At 38.1% G+C, this 27,678-nt stretch overlaps 1 long non-coding RNA gene across 3 annotated transcripts in view; it reads right to left on the minus strand.

Annotated features, from left to right (window-relative positions):
* The window catches only part of LOC123799958 (uncharacterized), a 53,831-nt gene that overhangs the window by 11,409 nt on the left and 14,744 nt on the right, over window positions 1-27,678 (minus strand). The window contains exons 1-3 of one of the 3 annotated variants that reach the window (XR_015725330.1): window positions 6,876-7,471; window positions 3,587-3,731; window positions 2,043-2,093 (exon numbers count right to left, since the gene is read on the minus strand). This is a non-coding gene — a long non-coding RNA (uncharacterized LOC123799958). Of the gene's footprint in view, window positions 1-2,042; window positions 2,094-3,586; window positions 3,732-6,819; window positions 7,472-27,678 lie in introns of those variants that run through there. The other 2 variants (XR_015725329.1, XR_006781770.2) reach the window with 2 other exon arrangements.

The following is a 27,678-nucleotide window of genomic DNA, read 5'->3' on the forward strand; positions in this document are numbered from 1 at the left end:
CAGTGACTAATAAATTATAATAAATTACATCACTTTAAATATGATTGAACTTAACATGAACTCCTTGAAATATTTCCAAGGAAGAGTTACTCCTGAAACAATAGGAAATCCATGGTGTGATTTCCAGTATTTGAAGAAGCAGATCTTCTGCTGTGTCTCCCCCTAAACTGGTTAACTTTTAAGAGGTTCTGACAGCTTCAAACATAAAACACAGCACGGAGCTTCGTTTATTCTTGGATAGTTGCCTTACATTTAAAAGGAAGGAATTGGGCTGGTTGATCTCTAACGTCACTTAAGAGCCCTTGAAAACACTGTTTAACATCCCCAAACAGTTATTTTTTATTTTAACTTGGAATAATTTTTTCCAGAATTCTGTTTTTTTAATTCATTTTTAAAAAAAGATTTTATTTATTTATTTGACAGAGAGATAGAGACAGCCAGCGAGAGAGGGAACACAGGCAGGGGGAGTGGGAGAGGAAGAAGCAGGCTCCCAGCAGAGGAGCCTGATGTGGGGCTCGATCCCAGGACTCCGGGATCACACCCTGAGCCGAAGGCAGATGCTTAACAACCGAGCCACCCAGGCGCCCCTGTTTTTTTAATTCAAACTTTAACTGTGTACCAGAAGTTCTAGCCCCTTGGGGGGAAAAAGTTTTTTTTTTGATAAGTGAACTAGAGCTTCAGGTAAATCTTATGCATCTGGTTTTTGTCACACGGGATTTCTATCCAAGGACCTTCATTCTTTTTTTTTTTTTTTTTATGAATGCATTTTGTTAGTCAGCGTAAGTCAAAAAATGGAAATGCCATTCCTCAGATGCAATGGCAAGGGGTGAGATCAGATTATTCAAAAAAATTGACATGACTTTATGTCATTAAAACTTTGCTCTCTGTGTATAACTTAGCCCATCTGAGTTTTAGTAAGAGAATTCATTAGTAAGAAAATTTCGCTGAATTTGTTAATAATGTTTCCTGTGTTCTGTTTATTGGGTAGAGATTGGGAGGCCATTGGTAATGGTCTCTGGAGCTGTGGTTGCAAAATCAGATCCTGTAGGGTCTAAACAGGTCGGCAAAGCAGATGCGTGGGGTTTGTGAGGACAGTCAAGAATAGGAGCGAGCTTGTTTAAAGTGGGGATCCAGTATCAGTGTGTTGTTGTTAGGCAGGAATTTGGGACCTGTGTTGCCAGATCTTCCAAATTAGGAATGAAGGAAAGAGAGAAGTTAAGAAGGTAAAGAGGCTGCTGGCTTAGAATGGAAGAGGCAAGGGATCGTTGCAGGGAGGGAGAGAGGCTATATCTTTCTTCCGACTCTTGGCTTCCCTCTCTCACTCTAGCAATTTCTTCCTTATGCAAGACTAAAGAGACGGAAACCAGGAAAGCAAAGGCTGTGGGATACATGAAAGTAAAATTTAAAACAACAGCATAGCTCTCAGAAGTCAAGGCCTGAAAACAAAAAGGGACAAGGATTACTGACAATGGGAATAGGACCAGTAGCAACGAACAGTTATTGAGCCCTTACCCTGTGCCAGGCACTATTCTAAGAGTTTTACATGTGTGTATTCATTGAATCCTCAGAACCACTGTGTAGTAAAGAATTTAGCCTAAAGGAGAGGTCTGGCCTTTGTCTAGCTCTAGGAGGTTACCTCTATACCCTTGGAATTTTCCAAATGGCAGGGGGGTCTTTGTGGTTCATGGTGGGCCCTTGGAACCACACTTGAGAGTTACACTAACAAGAGGACCCATGGTAGTCTACGCAAAGAAGATGATTCAAGGTGGGGGCTGGCCACGGCACAACCATGGGATTAGAAGGCTGGGGATTCGGGCCACATGATACCAGCCTGACTTCCACGGAAGGGAGAGATTGAGTTCTACCACGTGGGCAATAATTCAATCAATCATACCAGTGCAATGAAGAGCCAGTAAAAATTCTGGACACCGAAGCTCCGAGGAACTTCTCTGGTTGACAATACTCTTTAGGTATTGTCACATTTCAAGGCTGGGAGGGTAATGCGTCCTGAGGATGATGGAAGCTTTGCATTTGGAACTCACCCACACTTAGCTCCATCTGTATCTTCCTTTGGCTGGTTCTAATTTGTATCCCTGCCAAAAATAAATGTGACTATGAGTTTAATAGCTTTCAGAGAGTTCTGTGAGTCTTTCTAGCAAATTATCAAACCTCAGGCTAGTCATAGGTACCTCTGAATTTATAGCCTGCTGATCTGAAGTGAAGGTGGCCCTGGGAACCTCCAAACTTTATACTGGTGTCTAAATGAGGGTGGGTTTCCAGGAACTGTGCCCTGTGACTGTGCGGTTTGCTCACCTCCTCTGCACGCACTCAAGAGATTGTTATGATGACAGAATAACACAAACAGGGTGAGTAATCTGCCTGAGGTCACACAGGGCATAAGAGGAATAGCCTGGATTCAAACTTGGGCATTGCAACCACCACGTTATATTCCTGCTTTGTTACCTCAAACTCAATGGAAAGAATACCTCCTAGCACCTTGGGAAAGGTTCGCTTACACCTGTTTTTCAAATGCACTGTGATACACACAGTAGGAATCTGTATTTTATATGACTGCTCATATACACCCATATACACACCTGAAACAAAATGTGACACGCGCTGACCTTTTCCAAACTCGACTATTTGTGTTTTCTAAATGCTATAAACCTACCAAATTGATTTCTTATCCCATTAAGAATTTTGTACCAGCAAGGTAAAAACAAACAAACAAAACAAAACGCTGGTTTAGAAAGTCGTTTTAGAATAGTAACTTTCCAATTCTGGTTTTAAATTGGAATAACCTAGGGAATTTTTTCAAGAAAAATGCAAAACCCAGGTTCCGCCCCTCGAGATTTTAATTCAATTAGTCTAGGATGGAGGTAGGGTATCAACGTTTTGTCTTTTTGAAGTCTCTGGGCACTTCTGGTGTACAGCCAGGAGTTGAGAACCACCGTTCAAAAATACTATCTCATTATCTCATGCGATTTCAAGCAAATGTTTTAAGGAATCAATATGCTTTTATTTTAAAATGAAAATGCATGGCTAAATCTGATGACCTGGATCCCTTGCAGCTCACTTTCATGGCTATGGCATCTATGGTAGTTTTATACCTAAACTGCAAAAGCAACCGTTTGAGCAATTAAAAAATAAACATGAGAACAGACTCTGTAACTCTAAATACATGTAATGACATGTTGGTGACTTTTCACTTAAAAGTGATTTTATTAATTATTAAGAAGAGAAAAAATATTCTTTTATATTATATAATTATATATTATAGTTATATGCATAATCTTTAATTTTATATAATTATATATAATCATATATATTATATAACATAATATATAAATATGTAATATATAAAATATATAACATGTATTTTAAAATATGTATTAATACAACCAATATTAATAATATATAAATAGATAATAGATATGTTACTATATAATGCCAAGTCATTTTCCCAAGTTACTGTCTCAATTTACACTCCCACTAGCAAAGTATTAGAGTTTGCATTGTTCTGTGCATTGCCAACACTCAATATTGGACATTAATTTTTGCCAGCCTGATGGATATAAATTTGTACCTGAATGTATCATTTCCTTGAAAATAATGAGGTTGAGCATTTTTCCATATGTTTATTGTCTCACTGGGTTTTCTCTTGTGTGACGTTCCTGTTCTGGTCTTTTGCCCATTTCGGTAACTTCTTACATGACAGCCTATCAAGTCCTCTGAAAGCAAAATATGCCACAGTGAGATGATCTTCAACCAGAAATCCCTCCAAAGTATGTTTGTATGGAATTCCTTAAAGTTTTTAGGTGATCATTCTAAATATACTGAATTTGTAAATTTAAGTCAAGCTACTGAAATTATCCAAGGGGCGCCTGGCTGGTTGTTGATCTTGATCTCAGGGTTGTGAGTTTGAACCCCATGTTGGGTGTAGAGATTACTTAAAAATAAAATCTTAGAAAAAAAGATAGAAAGAAAGAAAAGAAAAGAAAATGATCCAAACTATCCACATATCGCCAGGGCTTCCATCCCAGATCTCCCTTATGACTGGGTTACATTTTTCTAGGAAGATCTCATGGTAAGGTCACATGCAAGGCCCGGTGTTTACTGCGGGACAGAAACCTAGATAGAGAAGAAAAACTTCTGACAAAACCAAATATTGTGGAGGAAAATAGTGAGGATATGATTGGAAAGAGCTTGTCAAATGGAGCTTTCTTTATGCATCTGCTTTCCTGTCAGAGGGTGAGAGTAAAGATACACAAGTAGTACAAATGAAAAACCAAAGTATCCCAATGCAAATAACAGTGACTTGGGGAGTAGAGCTAAAATATTAAGAAGGGAAGACTTGCCCTACTGGGCCACATCTACACTAAATGAAACCCAGTAATCACGTCTGCAAGGATAGAACTACTGGGCTCCTTCCCCAGTTTAGATTCCATCCGATCCGTTACAACCATTTCCTGCATAAAGCTCAACTCCTTCATCCGGCTAACACTCCAGTTCTCTCACCCAGCAAACCCCAACCCTATTGGCATTCTTTAAATAAAGTATTATGTCTTTTCCCAAAAATGGTATAAATCAGTGTATCTTAAGGAGCTTTTTATAATTTGATCATTTCCCCCATTTCTTCAAATTCCTTAAACTTAAAGGTTTCAAATTTAGTCTGTTTATACAGTTTCGTGTGTGTGTGTGTGTGTGTGTGTAGTGTGTGTGTGATAATCTATTTCAGTAAAGAAGTATGCTCTGGGAAATACTTTGAAACATATTATCTGTGTTTCCACATTGCTGTGGTTTTCATTCACAGTCCTCTGTCACATTCGTTTTTAAAGGCTCATCAACATAAAAGGAGGTGATTTACTTATTTCTGAGCTTATCTTATCTTACCTTATTAACTGCTTGTCGATTCTATTTCACTATAAAAAGACAAATATTTCTGTTTTCATTGTTTTAGGGAAAAGCGACTCTAGATCTGAGCCTGATACTTTTTTTGCTCTGGGAAGAACTGTCCAGAGAAGGCAACTGTGCGCTCTCAGATAAGGGGAGACTGGAGCCGATGAACTGGTTCGGGTGGAGAGAGTTCCTATCTGGCCTCCCACAGTGAGCCGACTGCCAACCACAATGACCTTGAAATCTGGGGGGAAATCTAATTCTGCTGAATCAGAGAACCTCTCTAACACAGGAGAATGTGATGTTCCCAGCCACAAAAAAAAAAAAAAAAAAAAAAAAAAAAAAAAACCTGCTCTGTCTGGTTTTCCAGCGTCCTGGGAACCACAGTCCTCCTCCTCCCTCCCACTTTGTCCAGGGGAAACTTCTAAACACAATGGATGCCTTGGTTTATCTAGGCTAGACTAATTAGACTGCTTTTTGAAATAAAGATAAAAATCAATAGTTCAGTTAAGTTCCAAAGGTAGTAAGTCTTTAAGTCCTAAAGAAGGCAAGGAAAGGGGGCACCTGGTGGCTCATTTGGTTAAATGTCTGCCTTCTGTTCAGGTCACGATCCCAGGGTTTTGGGATCCACCCCGCGTTAGGTTCCCTGGTCAGCAGGCAATCTGCTTCTCCCTCTCCCTCTGAGCTTCACCCCGCTTGTGCTTTCTCTCTCTTTTTCTCAAATAAATAAATAAAATCTTAAAAAAAAAAAAAAGGGCAAGAAAAAAATCCTAAGGATGCTAGGTCAGAGAAGAATCCAGGAATTCCTAAAATACAACAGAACCTGCCTCAGATCCCATGACAGATAGTGAGCTAGAACCCTGTGCTGTTCTGATACTATGTCAGAGTCACAAACTCATTGAAATTAGGAATTCTTTTTAGTGGACATGAGTTTATTTTGCCAACCTGTTATTTTGAAAAATTTCAAGCTTACACAAAGTGACAAGAATAGAAGAAATACTCCACACACAATTCATCTAGATTCACTAATAGTTGACATTTTATCATGTTTGCTTTATCTTACCCTCTCCATACACTCTTTCTCTCTTTCCTTTTTTTCCTTTTTCCCTTCCTTCCTTCTCTCCACTGGAACATTTATTTTAGTTAGTTACAGACTGTCATGACACTTCACCCCTAAATCTCACAGATGTTTCTTCTTCTTTTCTTTTTTTTATTTAAAAACATTTTATTTATTTAAGTAATCTCTATACCCAATGTGGGGCTCGAACTCATGACCCCAAGATCAAGAGTCAGATGCTCTTCCAACTGAGCCAGCCAGGTGCCTTCCAGATGTTTCTTCTAAGAACAAGGACAAACTCCTACAACCACTATACAATTATCACATTGAGAAAATTTAGCACTAATGTAATACTATTATCTAATATACAGCCCATATTAAATTTCCCTAATTATTCAAATAGTGTGTATCATAGCTGTTGGTTTTTTCAATCCAGGATCCAGTAAATCATAATGAATTCAGGATTTTTTTAAAAACAAAGAAATAATGACAAAGAAAAAAATAATTTAACTCTAAAGCTCATCCTGGGAGCAGTGAAATTTTCCTACTTGCAAACAAAATTAACAATGATGACTATGAAATATACTTGGTCAAAAATACACCTATAAGATGTAATAACTACACTCACCTGGAATACAGTCCTGAAAAATTTACTACTGCATAGCATTAAAATAGAAAATGTTTAATTTTAGTAAGCATTTACCATTTGCCTTATTCTTTTTATGTATGGAGACTGAATAGAGCCTCTTATATACAATTTTTACAGTCTTTTAAAGACAATGAGATAAAGTGAAGCAACATAAAAGCCCTGTTTGATGAAGGAAATGGTATTGCAAAAATACACAAAAACAACAAAAAAAGGCAACCTCGTTTTTAGAAGTGACACTAGAAGCAGATCTTCAACAAATTCCATGTCATTCACCTTGGCTGTGAAGCTACATAAATGAGTTCTTCCTCATCACATGTAGTGATCACAAGCAGTGGGTCATAGTCTGTAAATCCCAAAAGATATCATCAATTTTGGAGATGAAGGGATGAGGGGGAAAAAAATAACAATCAGCATGACCTATAAAATGGTGTTTATCAAAGAAAGAGATCAAAAATAAAAATCGGAGTTAGGTACCAAGTTAAATTTACAAAATAGTTGATGTAGCATTCAACATTCTCTGTGAAAATGAACTATATATTTTTAATTTTTTTAAGATTTTATTTATTTGAGAGAGAAAGAGAGAGCACACATACAAGCAGGGGGAGGGGCTGAGGAAAAAATGAGAGACAGAATCCCAAGCAGACTCTGAGCTGAGCCCCACATAGGGCTCGATCCCACCACCCTGAGATCATGACTTGAGCTGAAATCAAGAGTTGGATGCTTGGGGTGCCTGGGGGGCTAAGTCGGTTAAGCCTCTGACTCTTAGTTCCAGCTCAGGTCATGATCTCAGGGTCTTGAGATTAAGCCCCAAGTAGAGCTTTGAATTTAGTAGGGAGCCTGCCTCTCTCTCTCACCCTCACCTTCTCCCCCTCCCCACTCATGTACTCTGTCTCTCTCTCTAAAATAAAATAAATAAAATCTTTTTTTTTATTTTTTTTATTTTATTTTATTTTATTTTATTTTTTTAAAGATTTTATTTATTTATTTGACAGAGATAGAGACAGCCAGCGAGAGAGGGAACACAAGCAGGGGGAGTGGGAGAGGAAGAAGCAGGCTCATAGCGGAGGAGCCTGATGTGGGGCTCGATCCCATAATGCCGGGATCACACCCTGAGCCGAAGGCAGGCGCTTAACCGCTGTGCCACCCAGGCGCCCCAAAATCTTTTTTTTTAACACAAAAATTCTCTAAAAAAAAAAAAATGAGAGAGAGAAACTTAACTGACTGAACCACCCAGGTGTTCCAAAAATGAACTATCTTTAAAGATAGATTGCATATTAATGACCTTAATGGGAATAAGTAAACATGAAAATGCTAATCCCCCAAAAGCTGGATTAGATATAATTATTATCAGACAAAATAGACTGTAAGGCAAATCCATTACTAAGAATAGAGGGTAACTTCATAATGATAAAAGATTTTTTTCACCAGGGGGATATAACAATTTTAAATTTACATGCACTTTATAACATAACCCAGAAGTATATACAAAAAAAAAAAAAAAAAAAGAACTGAGAGAAGAAGGAGATGAAACAAAAATCATTGTGATGGATTTTAATATACTTCTTTCATTAATTCCAGGTAGATTATAGATCTGACTGTGAGGGCAAAACAATAAAGCTTTTAGAAGGTAATTTAGGATGATAATTTCATGAGCTTGAGGTAGAAATCAATTTTTTTAAAAAGATGCAAATATTTTTTTTAAAAAAAGATGCCTATATTTCCTACAAAGACATAGAAACAGCACATTGACCATAAAGGGGAAAAATTTTGATAAATTTGACCAAATTAAAATGAAGAACTTTTGTTTATCAAAACATACCATAAAAGGTGAGAAAAAATAAGCTACAAAATAGGAAAAGATATTTGCAATACATACAAATAACAAAAAGTTTATACTAATAACCTATTTAAAAAACTCCTATGAAATCAAAAAGAAAAAGCTGAGGAACTAGTAGGAAAATGGTCAAACACTTGACAAGTCTCTTTACAAACAGCAAACATAAATGGTTAACAAACATACGAAAAGATGTTAAACTTGATTAGTAATCAGGGAAATGTAAATTAAAACCACTATGAGATACCGCTACACAGCTACCAGGTTGCCAAAACTTTAAATCAGACAATGCCAAATGCTGGTGAGCATATGGAACAGCATGGTATTTATATTACCAAATTTTAAGACATATCTCCCTAGGGATCCAGAAATTCTACCCCATGTTGTATAGCTTGGAGAAAGACACATGCATGGGCACCAAGACATATGACCAAGAATGTGCATAGTAGCCTTGCTTGTGATAGCAGTAGGAATGACTCACATGCCCATCAGCAACTGAATGGATAAATAAAGTGTGGTATAAGTATACAATAGAATATTACTCAAAAAGTAAAAAAGAATAATAAAACAAGCAATATATGATATAATATATACTTATATATGTGTTATTATATATATAATATACTTATATTATATTATAAAAGTGTGTTATATAATATATTTCTATAATATATAGTATTCTATATATTCTATAATATCTGTAATATATAATATATATTATATATAATAATTATATTATAGAATATATATTCTATATACATATATAGATATATGTATATATATACATATATACATATAATACAGATATTATAGAATATATAGAATATAGAATATAATATATAGAATACTATATGTTATAGAAATATATAACACACTTTTATTTATATTAAATAATATGTAACTTTTATATAGATACATATTTATATACATGTAATACATTTATAAATATATAAAATTAAATGGAAAATAGAGGAGCATCAAAGCTAAATTTTAGTCATTGAAAAGACAAACCTCTTTAAAGACCAATCAAGGCAAAAAAAGGAAGTTACAAACAATATTGGAAGTAAAAATACAGGATATAACCAGTGAATTTTATTTTATTTTATTTTTTTTATTTATTTATTTATTTTAAAGATTTTATTTATTTATTTGACAGAGATAGAGACAGCCAGCGAGAGAGGGAACACAAGCAGGGGGAGTGGGAGAGGAAGAAGCAGGCTCATAGCAGAGGACCCCGATGTGGGGCTCGATCCCATAACACTAGGATCACGCCCTGAGCCGAAGGCAGACGCCCAACCGCTGTGCCACCCAGGCGCCCCATAACCAGTGAATTTTAAAACAGAAAAATACAGCTTACTAAAACTGATTCAGGAAAAAAGAGAAAACAGGATTTTATAATTATTAAAGAAACTGAATCAGTTTAAATTATTCCCACAAAAGAAAACAATAGACCCAGACAGTTCTAGTAGTGAGTTCTCTCAATAACTCAAGAAGCAAACAATCTCGGCCTTATACAAACTGTTCCAGAGACTACAAAAGAGAAACACACCCAACTCACTTTATGAGGCTAATTTTACTTCAACACCAAAAGCTTCATGAGACTACATGATAGGAAAATTACAAACTAAATTCATTCAAACACTGAAGCAAATATCCTAAACAAAACATTAGGAAAAGGAAACTAGCAATATATGAAATGATAATGCACCACATCCAAGTTGGGTTTAACTCAGGAATGCAAGATGAGTGTATCGGTTACCTATGCTGCATTAAAAACAAAACACCAAAACCAAAATGACAACATTCAGAAACAGTGGCTTGCAAAGTTTATTTTTTCTCACAATGCCATGGGTTGGCTGGGCTGGTCTTGCCCTGGTTACTTTCATGGCTGCAGTCAGCTGGGAGTTCAGCGGGGGGGTGGAAGGCCCAAGATGACCTGACTCACGTTATCTGGGACCTCATTTGCAATGTCTGGAATGGCTGGGATTCTGGGCCTCTCTCTCCACAAAGGTAATCCTGGGCTTTTCCATGTTGGGAGAAGTGTTCTACGAGGGAGAGAGCAAAGGAACAAAACCCTTGAGGCCAGGGATCAGAAATCACTGTGTTTCCTCTGCCACATTCTAATAAAACAAAACACAGGCCAAAGCAGATTCAAGGGGAAGGGGACTCCACCTTTTGAGGAGATCAATGGCAAAGTCATACGGCAAAGGAATACAAAGGATGGGAGGAATGTTCTAGCCATCTTTGCAAACAATCTAAACATTGGTTTAATAGTAGAAAATCAATTATAATATACCATAAGAGCCAGAAAGCAACACATATATAAAAATATAACCCTTTCTTCAATATATGCAGAAAAGGCATTTAGTAAGGTCCAATACCCATTGAAGATTTCAACAAAAACACTGCCATAAGAAAACTGGGAAGAGAATTTTCTTCACCTGATAACATGTATCCACCCCCAAAAAACCTACTCTGAACATTACTGTAATTGTGAAATATTGAAAACATTCCCTGTCGGACCAGGAAGAAAACAAGTGTGTCTTGTATCATTAGCATTTCTAATTCATCTTATTGTTCTGGAGTCCTTAGATCACACAATCATATAAAATAAATGAGCAAACAAGAATTGGAAAGTTAAAAACAAAACCTTCATTGTCTGCAGATGACAAAACATTAAAATTAGTAAGAGAGTTTAGCAAGTTTGCAGGAAATCAAATCAAGATTAAAAAATCAATTGCATTTATATTCACTAGTAATAGTAATTAGAAAGTGTAAAGATACTATTTTTGGAAGTATCAAAAACTAACAAGTTGCTGTTCCCAGTAAAAGAGAGTAAGGACTATGCCCCCTCTCTCTCCCACCGAATGCAGCTATGAAGCCTGGACAGAATGCATGGAGCAGCTCTTTGAGGACTCTAAGCGTAAACAGGACAAGATTCTCAACATCATTAGCCATCAAGGAAACGCAAGCCAAAACCACAATGACATGCCACGTCATGCCCTCTAGAATGGCAACAACATAAAAGAGGCACTAACAAGCGTTGGCAAGGCTGTGGGGGAAATCGGAACACGCATACAATGCTGGTAGAAATGTAAAACAGTACGGCCACAGATTGAAGAGAAACCCAAGAGAACGGAAACTTGTCCACACAAAAACGTATGCAAAAATGTTTGTAGCAGCATCATTCATAATAGACAGAAGTGGAAACAACCCAAATTTCCATCAACTGATGAGTGGATGAACAAAATGTGGTCTAGCCATACAACAGAATATTATTTGGCCATCAAAAGGAATGAAGAATGGATTCATGCTAGAACCTGGATGAACTGTGAAAAGGTTATGCTAAGTAAAAAAAAAACAAAACAAACAAAAATCAGACAGAAAAGGCACATATTGTATGATTTCAACATCTGTATTAGGGTTCTCCAGAGAGGAAACTGGCTCACACGACTGTGTGGCCTGGCGAGTTCAAAATCGATAAGCAGCTGGACATTCGGGGAAGAGTTGGTGTTGCAGGCTTGAGTCCCCCTTTTTCCAGGGACCTCAGGCTTTTTTTTCTTAAGGCATTTGATTGACGGGATTAGTGACTTCTAATGGGTATGGGCTTTCTTTCTAGGTTGATAAAAATATTCTGGACTTACTGCTTTATACAAAAAGCCATGGAATTGTACACTTTATTTTTTTTAAGGTTTATTTATCTGAGAGAGAGAGAGAGAGAGAGGGCGTGCACATGAGTGTGTTGAGGGGCAGAGGGAGAGAATCTTCAAGCAGACTTCCCGCTGAGCGCAGGCCCCTACACAGGGCTGGATCTCATGACCCATGAGATCACGACCTGAGCTGAAACCAAGACTTGGATGCCTAACCAACTGAACCACCCAGGCGCCCTGGATTTGTACACTTTAAAGGGGTGAATTTATAGTATATGAGTTATATCTCAATAAAGGTGCTATTAAAAAATTCTAGCAGTTTTTTTGAATATAGACAAGCTGATTCTAAAATGTATTGGAAAGGAAAAGGAACCAAAATGGCTAAAAAATTTGAAAGAGCAGAATAAAGTTGAAGGAATCACATGATCCAATCTTAAGATTTTATACCTGTGCAGTAACCAGTATAGGATAAATTGCAGTCCATAAATGCAGCCCTAAGTCCTATGAGATTTTTAATAAAGGGAAAAGTTTTCTTCAAGCTAAAAATTTTTGTTCTTTATTCAATTATTAATCTCTTCCCCTATTCCAAAAAAAAAAAAAAAAGGAATTTGAGTCACCCTACCAAAATACAGTATTGAGTGAATGAGTAAAAGGCGAGTGAAAGACAAGGGTAAAACAAAGGCCCAAAAGTCACTTAAAAGTAATACAAACCATTGCATACTCTCTACCCTCCAGAATTACAAGCAGACTTAGCCAAGCGCTTTCTCGCAGCCAGCCCCCCAAAAAGAAGAAAAGTCCATTGCAGGTCCACCGTGCTCAGGAGATAAAAAGACAAAAGCAGATGCTCAAGAGAGAATATCATTTCCGGATTCTGTGAATCGAGAGAAATTTCTCCCATTTAGGAAAAACACAACTGTGTGGGGGCCAGTGAGGGTGTGAAATGTCATCCGCGTTGGAGCCAACAGCTCCGGCAGAGACAAGGAGTAGCGTCGCTGGCACAAACATCAACCATTTGACACCAGGTACTGGCAGCCGGGGAGCAGATGAGTGAGTCTGCCGCCGGCGGGGGCGCGGCCTCCCGTTGGCCTCTGAAGACAGAAGAGCGAGCACAGAAACTTGAAGGCAGCCAAGAGAACAAATTCACAGAACACTTGTGAGATACCACATAGAGATTCCAAGAACTCTTCACTAGCAAACAGAAGAGTTTTTAGAATAGGTGGGGGAAGAGAGAGAAATACTGCTATGTGACTACTATTTGGGTCCACACATGGGATATGTGTTTCTTTTTGTTTTCTTGTTTTTTATGAAACCAATGAGTGTATATCTTAAAAAAAAAAACAAAAAACTGAAGTGGGACAGTTAGCTTACAGTGGAATATAGCAGAAGTCTGCCCCTCTGATCCTCATTCCCAAATTCCCCCTCCTCTTTCCTTTTTTGTTTCTTTCTTTTTTTTTATTTTTTTATTTGAGAGAGAGAGAGCGAGATTGAGAGAACAAGTGGGAGGGGCAGAGGGAGAAGCAGGCTCCCTGCTCAGGACTTGGTCCCAGGACCCTGGGCTCACGACCTGAGCCAAAGGCAGACCTTCACCGACTGAGCCACCCAAGCACCCCCACACACACCAAATTCCCCCTCCTCTTAGTCAACTTCTCTGAATTTTTTTGGCTGTTTATTCTAGTTTTGCCTCCATGCATCTAAACTATGTGCTTACGTCGCCATTTTTTCTCATTTTTTACTTTACCTATTATCTGTTGACTTGCTGTTATGGTAAATGGAGATTTACCTCTCTTAAATCACCTCCCTTAAGCACAGGCACACCTCATTTCATTGTGCTTCACCTTATGGCACTTCGCAGATACTGCGTTTTTTTAGGAATTGAAGGTTTGTGGCACCCCTGTGTGGAGCAAGTCTGCTGATGCCATTTTTCCAACAGCCATTTGCTCACTTCATGTCCCCGCGTCATTATTTTGGTAATTTTGCAATTTTTCAAACTTTCGCATTATTATTTGTTACAGTGATGGGTGATTAGTGATGATGATTCTCTGAAAGCTCAGGTGATGGTTAGCAATTTTTTAGCAATAAAGTATTTTTTAAATAAGGTATGTGCTTTTTTTTAGACATAATGCTGTTGCACACTCAACAAACTACAGTATAGCGTAAATATAACTTTTATAGGCATTGGGAAGCCAAAAATTCATTTGACTCACTTTATTGCAATATCTGCTTTATTGCCATGGTCTGGAACTGAATATCTCTAAGATGCATCTGTGTATTCATTTAAATATTCTTCCTCATTCCCCTTTTCCCAAATCTGTTACAGGGGCATTTTTGTTTAAATAAAATTTTATTATTTATATTAGTAGAGTTCCTACTAGTCATAGCTGTGATAGTGTGTACTATGATAACATTTACTTCTTGAACAACTTCATGTTTTTTCCAGTATAAATCATTGCTTTGGTTTTTGTTACTTGTTTGCTCAATTTTCCATGTCAAAATCACTAATTCAATTCCAAACTATCCAACAGAGCTAAAAACAATTTCTGAATATACTAAAATACACTGGATACTCTATACATTTAGTTTTCTCCCTTCAATTTGCTCTCCAAGTATCTCTCTTGGAGCCCTCTGTCTTCATTTTCTTATTGGTACTGGTTGCTCAGGAGGCCTGCTGCCTACCTGTTATCCTGAAACTTCTCATCACTGAAATCCTGGGAATTTTTTTCCCCCTCACTTATGTGTTGAATCTTTGTTCCCTGGATCCGGTGTCTTTCTCTTTCTTGGCTTTTTCCTTTTTTACATCCTTTAGTGTTTCTGAATAAAAGTGTCATGATTTTACTCAACTTACCTGAGTGATAATTTGCCTACATATAGAATCTTAGATTGCATATAATTTGTCCTCAGAATTTTAAGCCACCACTCCGTTTTTTTCCCCACACTAATCTAGTATTCTTGTTTTGTTTGTCTTTTTTTTTTTTTTTTTCTGAGTCCTGAATTGCTTTTCCTTCCTTTGGATTCTTGCTATGGCTTGTTTGTTTCTTTGTATATTTAGCATTGGTTGTCTTTGTCTTTCTTGTTTAAGTCTTTTTCAAATATCTAGTGATCTTTTGTTGTCCATTCAATATTGAACACACATTCAGACTTTTTAGGCTATTGCAGGGAAGAAAGCTGAACCTTCTGATTGGTGGGTACGTGGGGATAGAGCTATCAACGTTCTGGCTTTCAGCTTTCTTGGCACTAAGACACTCAAGAAAGTGGGTGGAGAATTATCCTTTATTATATGCACTTTGTCTTAATCTCACTCTTTATAGTATGGTGCTTCTGCTTTGCCTACCACTGCACTTGTCCCTGAATTGGGGCCTGTCTTTTCAATTTTTCCGTAGATTAAACCTCCAATCTTCTGCTTTGGGCATGGGAGAGAAATTTCAAAGAAAATAGTCAAATACTTCTGCATAGGAAAAGATACTGGAAAAAGGATATCTAACAGTTAAACATAGCAGATTGAACATATGGCACTTATTTCTGTTGCCTCCAGAAACTCTGCTAAAATGAGAATAAAATTTTGGAAATGAATAAACACAGTAAAGAGAGAACATGAACAGCGATGTAGCAGTCAGAGTTCTGGCAGAAAACGGATTGGCACATTCAAATGAGAATTGAATAGAACTTAATAAAACTATTTACAGAGGTGTGGGCAGGATTAAGAGAACAGACAAGGGATGGGGAAGTACATGGGGGCTAACAACATTCAGAAGCTATCACCGTCTCTAGACTTCTAGCGGCAAGTGGAAAGAATGATGACTGGTTCCTGGTAAGAGCTCTAGGCACAGAAGAGAAGAAAGAACCCTATAGGAGTCACAGAATTAGGTAGAAATATTGTGCCACCACCAAAACTATGGCATTCCAGGGAGAAAGTATGTGGCAAGAAGGCAGCAATGGGAATAAATACCCTTACATCTACAATTCTATCTCCTCCCACTCTCCAGTCTTCTGCCAGGACCTCCAATTAGCTGAATCCAACTGGAAGCCGAAAGTCAAGGGAGCTTAAGTCCATAGAAGTATCTTCTCTGCACACAGAGCAGGGGGGAAAAAAAGAGGGAGAATGGATTTGGAAGAGCAAAGCAGATAAATAACACAAGCACAGACAAGAGATGTCAACAAATTTTTAGAAGATAAGAATTGGATAAAGGAGTTGCTAGAATTGTGAAAGCTTAGTACCGCAGGGGTATGCTAATGAGAAGAAAACTGAAATCACCACAGTATTTTGTAAATGCCCAGAATCTGGAGGCACCAGTTATCTCTAAAGGCAGAAATTAATGCAGAGCTGAAAAGAGAAGGACTGGTTGAAAACTTTAAATGGCTTGCTCATATCCATAAAACGCCATTCTGCAGAGACAAGTGGGCCCTCTTTCCCACTCCAGCAGAAGACAGGCTGTCAGGAAACTTACAGCATCTAGACACAGTAATACCAGACACAGCTGAAGGCAAGAATAGTTATTTGTAAGGAATTCAGAGGGGGAATCACAATTCTATTGGAGAGTTTAAGGTTGAACTAGTAATTATTACATAGAAAATTACTAGAACAACCCACAGGCAATTATTCATTTCAGTATAGCTAAAAAGTTATTTAATCAGTAGTATAACAATACAAACATATTATAAATATTGATTTAAACAAAAAATGTGAAACAAATAGATTGAGAGGATGAAAGGAAGGAAAGGAATGTTAAGTGTGTTAAATCCTGTTATTCCATAATATGAAGTCAACAGATAGCATATAAAGAGCAATATAAGAATATTTTTGGAAATACAGAATTAAAAACCAGAAGAAACAGCTAAAAGAATTCAAAATTTTGCTGCTAGGGAACACATTTCAGAGATGGGAATGGTAGTTCAGGATGCTATTATTGTCATTATAAACCTTATCATCGTATTAGACTTTTTCAAATTATGTGTATATTTCACTTTCATAAAAGCTAAAGTAACTTCTAAACAAAGGAAGAAAAGATATATGTGTTGCCATTAAAATAGTAAGGTTTACTCAAGACCTGGAGAAAAAAAAAAAAACAAACCTGAGGAAATGCTTAAGGGAGGGGCATGTGGTGGAGGACATACTGGGTCTCATCAAACCCCTCAGAATTCAGATTTATTAAGTACTAATAGAAGTTGCTATTAACTTGTAAAGACAACAGAAATACGTTTTAGATATACAAGAGCATATCCTAAAACACTCTTCAGAGAAGAACTACAACCAAATGAGAGATTAACCAATTATAAATGTAAGGTAATGATGGAGTAGTTCCTATCAAATCAACTTTCTAATGGATAATAAGTATAAATTCTGAGAAAAATTGTAAAAAAACAACAACTTGAAAGCACTGGAGAAAAACCAAACTCAGGCCAAAAGTAGATAGTAGGGGCACTTACATTTGAAAAAAGGGAATGGTTCTTAATAAGTTTCTCATTGCTATACTTTTAGCTTGAGGGAAGGTACCCGTTGGCCCCACATGGGATAGGATAGTAAAAGTTGAATAAGAAATAGAAGAGTGATGGGGCTCCTGGGTGGCTCAGTGGGTTAAGCCTCCTACTCAGGTGATCTCGGGGTGATGATCTCAGGGTTGTGAGATTGGGCCCCACTTGGGCGGGGAGTTTGCTGGAGACTCTCTCCCTTTGCCCCTCCCCTTGCTCTCTCTCTCGCAAATAATAAATAAATCTTTTTTAAAAAGAGAAAAAAAGAAAAAGAAGAGAGAGAGGTGATAACAGCCCTTGAAAAGAAAAAGGAAAATTACAAATAAGAGAGAGACAGAGAGAAGGAAGCAAGGTTCTTTGTATAAACTCTGCCCCTATCTCTTTCTGACTTTGAGCTACACTTGCACAGGGCAGACTCTATGCAGACCAGCCAACACTAAAAGAGCTGAACTGAGATTTCAGCCACTGCCCACAACAGAAGAAACAGTTTGAAGTTTGAGTCTAGCCAAGTTAACTGCCTAGTTAAGCCACAAGCAAAACAAAACAAAACAGAGGCATCTGGCTGGCTCAGTTGGTACAGCATCTGACTCTTGATCTTGGGGGATCATGAGTTTGAGCCCCATGTTGGGCATAGTTTACTGAAAGAAAAAAAAAAAAACCTTTTTGGAGAAATATAACAGAATCCAGAGTTTCCACAACATGTTGTTTATAATATCCAGGATACAGTCCAAAATTACTAGGGAAAAACAAGGGGGAAATGTGGTAGAGGATTCTGGGAATATGGCAGAATAGAAAGTACCAGTAATTTGTCTCCCCACCTAGACAACAATTGATGGCAGAATCTGTCTGATATAACAATTTTGGAACTCTGGAGTCTATTGAAGCCTTGCAACTTCCAGAGGAAGGCTTGAATGGTAAGTTGTGGTTAATTTCAGTCAATTTCAGTTCTTATCACAGGAGCAACTACCCATTCCCCACCCTCAGACCCACAGTAGGCAGCTATACATGCCTCCTAAAGTGGGTACACACAGCTTGTAGGAGCCAGCATAGGCAGAAATCACCCTCCAAATATCAGGGATCTGTGTTTTGATTATGGATTGCTGCTTCTCATCACAGAGGTACAAAGAGGTGGGTGGTCATTGTTGCACCTACCCCCATTGCCGCAAACTCCCACCTCTCTAGGTTAGGGGATTTAAGGGCTTTTTCCCTTTATTTTTTTCTCTTTTTCCCCTTTAAGGGGATACACATTAAAGACTAGGACATTTGGGGTGCCTGGGAGGCTCAATTGGTTAAGCGTCTGACTCTTGATTTTGGCTTGGGTCATGATCTTGGGATCATGGGATTGAGCCCCACGTCGGGCTCTGCACTCAGCATGAGTCTGCTTGTCCTTCTCCTTCTGCTCCTCTCTCTCTCAAATAAATAAATAAATAAAATCTTAAAAAAAAAAAAACAAAAAAAGACTAAGACATTCAAAAACAAGTGCATAAATGGAGAAATTAGAAATTGGCCATGCATGCCCAGGCAAAAGTGTAGGCTCAGGGGCACCTGGGTGGCGCAGTCATTAAGCATCTGCCTTCGGCTCAGGGCGTGATCCTGGAGTCCTGGGATCGAGCCCCACATCAGGCTCCTCCGCTGGGAGCCTGCTTATTCCTCTCCCGCTCCCCCTGCTTGTGTTCCCTCTCTCACTGGCTGTCTCTCTCTCTGTCAAATAAATAAATAAAATCTTAAAAAAAAAAAAAAAGTGTAGGCTCAGAAAAGACCAGAGAAGATATTAAGTTTATGCCTCACATAGATCCCTGACACAGAGCCAGGCTACAATAATTTTTTTTAAAGCAATAAACAAAACAACAACAACAACAACAACCAAAAAAACCAAAAAACTTGGAAAATAAGAGAAATCTGATTTCAAGTGTTACCACATTATTAAATTAAAATGTCTAGTTTTCAGGGTACCTGGGTGGCTCAGTCGGTTAAGTGTCTGGCTCTTGGTTTTGGCTCAGGTCATGATCTCATGGGTCATGGGATCAAGCCCTCAGTCAGGCTCCCCACTCAGCGGGGAGTCTGCTTCAAGATTCCCTCCCTCCGTCCCTCCCCCATGCACATGCACTCTCTCTGTCTCTCTCATATAAATAAATTGATCTTTTAAAAAATGTACAGTTTCAAGAAAAAGATCACAAGGCATACAATGAAATAGGAAAATGTGGCCCATTCAAAGGAAAAATTTAAATCAACAGGGACTGTCCCTGAAAAAGATCTGATAGCAAATCTACTAGAAAAAGACTTTAAAACAGCTATCTCAAAGACACTCAAATATCTAGAAAGTCAAGAAAATGATGTATGAATAAAATAGAAATGCCAATAAAGAAATAGAAAATCTAAGAAAAAAACTGAAAGACATTCTGGAACTGAAAAGTGCAATAACTAAAACTGAAAAATTCATTGGAGGGATTCAAAGGCAGATTTGAGCAAGCAAAAGAGAGAATCAGCAAACATGAAAATGACAATGGAAAGTATCAATTCTAAGCAACAGAAAGAAAAAAGACTGGAAAAGATTGACCGAATCTAAGAGAGCTGTGGGAGATCACTAAACAGACCAACATAAACATTGTGGGAGTCCCAGAAGGAAAAGAAAAGGATAGAGAGAATACTTGAACAAATAGTGGCTGAAAACTTCCCAAATTTGATGAAATACATGAATATAAACATCCAAAAAGCTCAGTGAATTCTAAGTAAGATGAACTGAAATAGACCCACACTAAAACATGTTATAATCAAATTTTCAGAAGACAAAAAGAGAGTCTTGAAAGCAGCAAGAGAGAAGCAATTCACTGCATACAAGGAGGAAGATTATCAGCAGATTTCTCCTCGGAAATTTTGGAGGCCAATATATCCAAAGTGCTAAAAGAAAAAAACCTGTCAGCCAAGAATTCTATATCCAGCAAAACTGTCCTTTGACTGTCACCTGCCCTTGGAGAAATTGATACATCACTGATAGAGAAAAGCTGAGAGAATTTGCAACCACTAGACCTGCCCTTCAAGAAACGCTCAAGGGAATCCTGCAGAGTGAAATGAAAGGACACTAGATAGTAACTTGAAGCCATATGAAGAAATCGAAACTTCCCTCAATAAAAATAAATACATAGGCAATAACAAAAGCTACAAAACTACAGTAATCAAAACAATGTGGTACTGGCATGAAGACAAAAATATAGACCAATGAAATTAAATTGAAAGCTCAGAAATAAATCTTAAATATAAGTTCAAATTAATTTTTTTAAGATTTTATTTATTGATTTATTTGAGAGGGAGAGAGACAGCACAAGCAGGGGGAGGGGTAGAGGGAGAGGGACAAGCAGATTCCCTGCTGAGTGTGAAGCCCAACACAGGGCTTGACCCTGAGATCATGACCTAGACTGAAGTCAGACACTTATCTGACTGAGCCACCCAGGCACCCCATATGGTCAAATGATTTTTGCAAGGGTGCCCAGACCAGTCAATGGATAAAATATGGTCTTTTCTACAAATGGTGCTGGGAAAACTTGATATTCACATGCAAAAGAATGAAGTTGGACCCTTACCTAACACCATATACAAAAATTAACTTAAAATTAGTGAAAGACCTAAATGTAAAACTTAAAACTACAAAATTCTTAGAAGGAAACACAGGGCAAAAGCTTCACAGTGTGGGATTTGGCAGTGATTCCTTGGATATGACACCGAAAGCACAAGCAACAAAATAAAAAGTAGACAAGTTGGATTTCATGCAACTTTAAAAATTCCGTGCATCTAAAGACGATATCAACAGAATTAAAAGGCAACCTGTAGAATGAGGGAGAATATTTGCAGAACCACATCTGATAAGGGGTTAACATCCAGAATATACAGAGAACTTGTATAACTCAGCAACAACAGCAGCGGCAGCAACAACAAATAACCCAGTTCAAAAATGGGCAAAGGACTCTAAATAAACATTTGTCCAGAGAAGACACACAAATGGCCAATAAGCACAGAAAAAGATGCTCCACATCACTAATCATTAGGATAATACAAATCAAAACTACAATGAGAAACCACCTCACGTCCATTACGTTGACAACGATCAAAAAATAACAAGAAAATAACAAGGGTTGGCAAGGATGTGGAGATGCTACCATCCCTGTCCATTGCTGGTGGGAAAGTAAAATGGCACAGCTGTGGAAAACAGTTTGGCGGTCTTCGAAACGTTGAACATCAATTTACCATGCAACCCTGTAATTCCACTCTAAGGTTCACACTCAAAAGAACTGAAAACAGGGACAGGTAGTTGCATGCCAGCGTCCACTGCAGCGTGAGTCACAATAGCCAACAGGTGGAAACAACCAAAATATCCATCAATAGATAAAAGGACAAATAGTGGCAAACGCACACACGGGAATATTACTTAGCCAGAAACAGAATGCAGTTTCTGATGCATGCTGTGATGTGGAAGAACTTGGAAAACATACGAAGTGAAATGAGCCAGACGCAAGAAGGAAAATGCTGAATGATTCCACCTATGCAAAGTATCTTGAACAAGCAAGTTCATAGAGACAGAGAGTAGGTTAGAAATTACCAGGGACTGGGGGGAACGGGGAGAACAAGGAGTGATTGTTTAATGCGTACGAGTTTTCGTTGGAGGCAAAAGAAGTTTTGAAAATAGATAGTGGTGGTGATTATATAACATTTCGAATATAATAAATGCCACCGAATTTTATACTTAAAAATGATTAAAGTGGCAAATTTTATGTTACGTATATTTTACCACAATAAAGGTTAAAGCTATGGGAAATAGGGGGAGAAAGGTGAAATTATGGCCTCAATGCCACTATTTATTATCCCAAGTCTACTTCCTTTCTGCAGATTAACATTAAATATTTGCTTAGAACTCTAGTTTATAAGATTTATAAGGGACTTGGTTGTAAAATACTCTAGCAATACCGTATTTGTTTAGGAACCTCTGACATACAAGGCAATGCTTCTTAAACAGCTAAAGAAAAATCCTCAGTAGTCTGAAGATCACCTGCATCAATGTCACCTCAGGATGCTTGATGAAATGCAGATTCTCGGCTTCAACCAAGATCTACCAAACCAGAAAATTTGGGAGTGAAGCCTATGAATGTGCATTTTAAACACGTGTCCAAAGAGAAATTATGCTTAGATCAGAGGCAACTATATTTGTGCTCAGTTAGTTAGGCTTTCTAAATTTGGTGCAAAGGGACCTGTTTCTGATGGCTTCCTGGAACTTTGGAAAGGTGGGGACACTTGAGAGATTTGGAGTAAATTAACCCACCTTTGGAGTAGCTGAAGGAGTAAATAAGACCCCTCTATTTAGACTGAACAGAATAAAATTTTTAAAAAGAGAGAGGGAGGGGCACCTGGGTAGCTCAGTCGGTTAAGCATCTGACTCTTGATCTCAGCTCAGGTCTTGATCTCAGGGTCATGAGTTCAAGCCCTACGTAGGGCTCCATGCTGGGCCTGGAGCCTACTTAAAATAAATCAGTAAATAACTAAATAAATTTTTAAAAAGGAAGAAGGAAAGCATTTTCCACATAATCGAGGATTTAGATTCAAAGGTTTAAATAAAGGAAGGGTATATACTGTGTTCTTTTTTTGGGGTGAAAGGCTGGCACGCTACATTATTATGGTGTGCTCATTGTGAATGTAACACTGTCTGATGAGTTTGATTCCAGCATCATGCATCATAACTGCAAATGAGACGTTAAATGGGGAAAGTGCCTTTGCAAGGAGTGCACGGCAGTGGTTTTCGGCCTTAATGTGCCTAAGAATTGCCTCACCACCACCATCTCCTCCCCATTCCATCCCTAAAATTCTTTGTCTTTCTTCCTTTCATTCTTCCCTTCTTCCTTCCTTCCTATTTCCTTCCTTCCTTCCTCTCATTAGTTTCAGAAGTAGAATTCAGTGATTCATCAGTTGCATATAACACCCAGTGCTCATTACATCAAGTGCCCTCTTTAACGCCCATCCCCAAATTATCCCTTCCCCCCACCCACCTCCCCTCTAGCAACCCTCATTTTGTTTCCTAGCGTTCAGCGTCTTATGGTTTGCCTCCCTATTTTCATCTTATTTTATTTTTCCTTCCCTTCCCCTCTGTTCATCTGTCTTGTTTCTTAAATTCCACATATGAGTGAAATCATATGGTATTTGTCTTTCTCTGACTGACTGATTTCATTTAGCACAATACCCTCTAATTCCATCCGCATCCCCGAAATTCTGATTCAGAGGTCTGGGGTGGCACACAGAAATCTTCATTTTAAAGAAATACTCTAGGATCTTCCCATGCATGTGGTCCACTTGGGCTGCGTTTGATAGACTGTCTTGACATAACTGGCTCCCTGGGTAGAACATCAAAGGAACATTTGCAAAACGGCTGAACTACCTACCCATTTCACGAGTCCCAAGCGGAGAACTAGCAAGGGTTAAAGAATCAGTTGCACAAAGGTACAGACAGGACATTTCTGATACTCTGCTAAGCTCCCTGGAGGGGGAAAGCAACACCCTAAGTTTCCTAACGTTAGCACTAAAACAACAGCAACTACAGCCTCCCAACACACGCAGTGTGTTTGCCAGTCAGCGCTGAATGCACACTCTAACCGCTAGAGGGAGCCCAAGGATTTCCACACACAAACCCCATTCCCTCTCAGGGAGAAATTTAACACTGGTCAAGGACTTTTGGGGACAATAAGGGTAGAGCAAAGTTAGGTAGGAACTAAAGGCTAAAAGCATTTCATTACACATGCAATGTCTTTTAGTTCTGGCTCCTATTTAAAGCTTTGCATCTTAAAAAAAAAAAAAGTGGCTCTCTGAGGTAGCCTGGGCTGGATTTGCCAGGGTTGTTAAAGAAAAAATTATTCTAAAAAAACTGTATTATAAAAGAAAGGGGGGAGGCACCTGAGTGGCTCAGTCGATTGACCATCCAACTCTTGATTTCAGCTGAGGTCATGATCTCAGGGTCCTGGGATGGAGCCCACAACGGGCTCCCCGCTCAGCAGGGAGTCTGCTTCAGGATTCTTTCTTCCTGCCCCACCCTTCTCTAAAAAAAAATAAATAAATCTTTTAAAAAATACATTGTATTGTACACTTCAAATTGCTAAGAGAATAAATCTTAAAAGTTCTCAGCACACCAGAAAGAATAAATAAGTACCATGTGAGGCGATATTCATTTCGCAATATATATGTCTAGAAAAATCATCACATTGTACACCTTAAATCTACACAATGTTATATGTCATTTATATTTCAATAAATGTGGGGAGGGGAGAAAAATATTCTGGTACTTATTAAAACAGTGAGAAAGATTTTATTCAAGACTGCTGGAATAGGTGTTCAATGCTATCAAAATGGGGAGAGAGATCAGGCTGAATTCTGAATACAATAAGGACAAGTAGGGATCGGTGGCCAAGGAGCAGAGTGAAGGGGTCAGTGGATGGAAAATTACTGGAGGAGACAGCAAGGGCAGAGGGTTTGTTGCTAAACTCACTTAGCAGGATTCTAAGGCAGGCCAGGACCTTAGAGTCAAAAGTAGGGAAAGAAGAGCTTGATCAGATATGGAGGGTGATCAGATATCACAGGTGGGGGATTCTGTCCCAACTGACTTGGCAGGATTCTTGCTAAAACTGGGCTCTGCAGGCCAGGCAAGGGGGCTTTGATGGGGAGGCCAAGATCGAGGTCCAGTCAAGAAGAAGGCTCAGAGGAGCCCAACTTAAACTTGGTCAAGGAGACAATCTTTGTTGGGGCTTATGGAAAAAAGATTCTCTTTCTCTTGGTTTCCTCCATTCTTTTCCTTGTCCTTCCCAGAATACGATCAAGGTGTAGCCCCAAGGGCAAAGGACCTGTAAGGCCTGCTTTTACCTAGCCTTGGATCTTGAAGTCCTGCCTGGCTTAGCAGAAGCTTAGAATAGCAACTGAACCAAATTCCTAGCCTGCAATAGAGTAAATAATATCCTTAAAAATGTCCGTTCATCTATTTTTCTCAGAGATCCAGTGGGTGTACATCTGGGTGGCTGGCGGAGTGTTTGGGGATATAAAATCCAAAATCTCTCTTTTATACACACAACCAACCTTGATGATATATAATTGAATGTAGAGTAAATACACATACCCACACACATGCACACATGAACACCCATTCCGATTTAGAAAAATATATTTCTAAATACCAAAGCCCCTTTATCTTTATAGACCTAGAAAATAGACTGAATAATATCCCAAATTTAATCTAAGACTCCCTAGATGTGTCATAAAAAAACAAAAATTGAATGAACTATGGAGTAATCCAGTCATTAAGACTGTCCTGTGTGTGCTTTTCCACTCAGTTAGAAGAAGAGAAGACCTAGGATGTGCCAACAATATACTTGTTACCTCATCGCTTGAAATAAATGTATAAAGTAGACTGTATGTTTCCTTTAAAGACGAGAAAAAGACTCAGACTACATAACCTGTCCAAGGCAAAAGTGCTGGAAAGGCAGAACCAGAAATTTAGTTGAGGTCTGGGTTTAGAATCTTATTTAAAAATCATTTCTATTACTTTAAAGTAAAATATTCTAAACTAAATGGGATCATGCCACATGCTTTTTAATTCATTTTTTCGTTATATTATGTCATGATTCTCCTACTTCATAGCCTTCAAATTCACTGTTTTGTTTTGGTTTTTTTCCATAAAACTTTCATACTTCTGGAAAAAAAGATGGCAGCTTGAGAAAACATGGTTAATTCCTTTCTCTACCTATTCCATACACCCCCACCCCTTGTAAAATGACCAAAGAAATATAAAGTAAGGAAAATTCTGTATCAGCACTGACAATACAGAAGGGAAGTGTACAAATACCAGACACCTTGAGGGATTTTACTACATTTAGGGCAGATGGTAGTTAAGAATACTCAGGCAGGATTAGCAAATTTAGCAAATAAAAATACAAGATACACAGTTAAATTTGAATATCACAGAAATCATAAATAACTTTTATACTATTGGCTTATGTGATATTCATTGTTTAACATTTGAATTTAACTGGACATCCTGTATTTCGTCTGGCAATCGTACCTCACAACCTGTTCAGAGCTTTCCTGAAGGAACTTCCAGACCAGGAAGGGAGGGAGGATGGAAAGGAGGGAGGAAGATGCTAGAGCTCAGGGATGGAGAGACAATGGTTGGGATTGAGGAGCAGGTGGGGTTGACCAGAAAAGCTGCATCTGGGGTACCAATTAGTTGCTAAGGATCCTGGGGGTTATAAGTAGCCCTATGCTCCAGGGATGTCAAGCGGGGTTAAGGTGTAGAAAACTTAAGGGGGCAAAATGGGACCCTCTGAAACACTGCTAGTAGATGAATAAATTATGAGAGTTTTTCTAGAGGACAATTTGGCTATACATCAAAAGCTTTAAAACATGCATATACTTTAAACTAGCAATATCTCCACTAGAAATTCATTCTAAAGAAATGATAAATGTGTTCTTTAAAGTGTTGGTTATAATAACAAAGAAATGGATGCATCTTAAATGATGAACAACAGGAGGATGTTTAAGTCATGATACATCCACATGCTCATTAAAAATGATGCCATAGATTATATATTGCTATGAAAAGAACTTTCACCATATTATTTAAGTAAAAAAAAAAAGGCAAATTACAAAACTGCTTAATGGTAAGATTCAATTTTGTAAAAAAAAAAGTATATAAATATATATATATATTTATATATATGCATCTTATGCATAAAAAAACTCCCAAAAAGTTAACAATGGTTTTCTCTAAATAATTGCAATGTGGATAGCTACTTTTTACTTATATTTTATAGTTTTTTTTAATGTGTATTACCTAGGTAACTTTTTAAAAGTATTGTTTAAATCTCTCATTGGTGAACATATGCTTTTGAGTAACTACAAAATGAGATTACAGTTATAAAATGGGCTTTACTGTTAAGGAATGTCTAGTCAAGATAAATGAGCACTGAGTTTCTACTGGGTCCTAGGCCTGTGCTTCAAGCTGGGGCTAGAGATGAATTGGACACACTCTAGGCCCTCCAAGAGTATGAAGGCCACATTCCTTGGTGAACTTCCTTGGCTCTCAGCCTTGCTGGCTCTGAAACCCCATTTG

This window comes from Ursus americanus, chromosome 7 (genome assembly GCF_024610735.1).
Source record: "Ursus americanus isolate L20-20 chromosome 7, mUrsAme1.1.p, whole genome shotgun sequence".
Lineage (NCBI taxonomy): Eukaryota > Metazoa > Chordata > Mammalia > Carnivora > Ursidae > Ursus > Ursus americanus.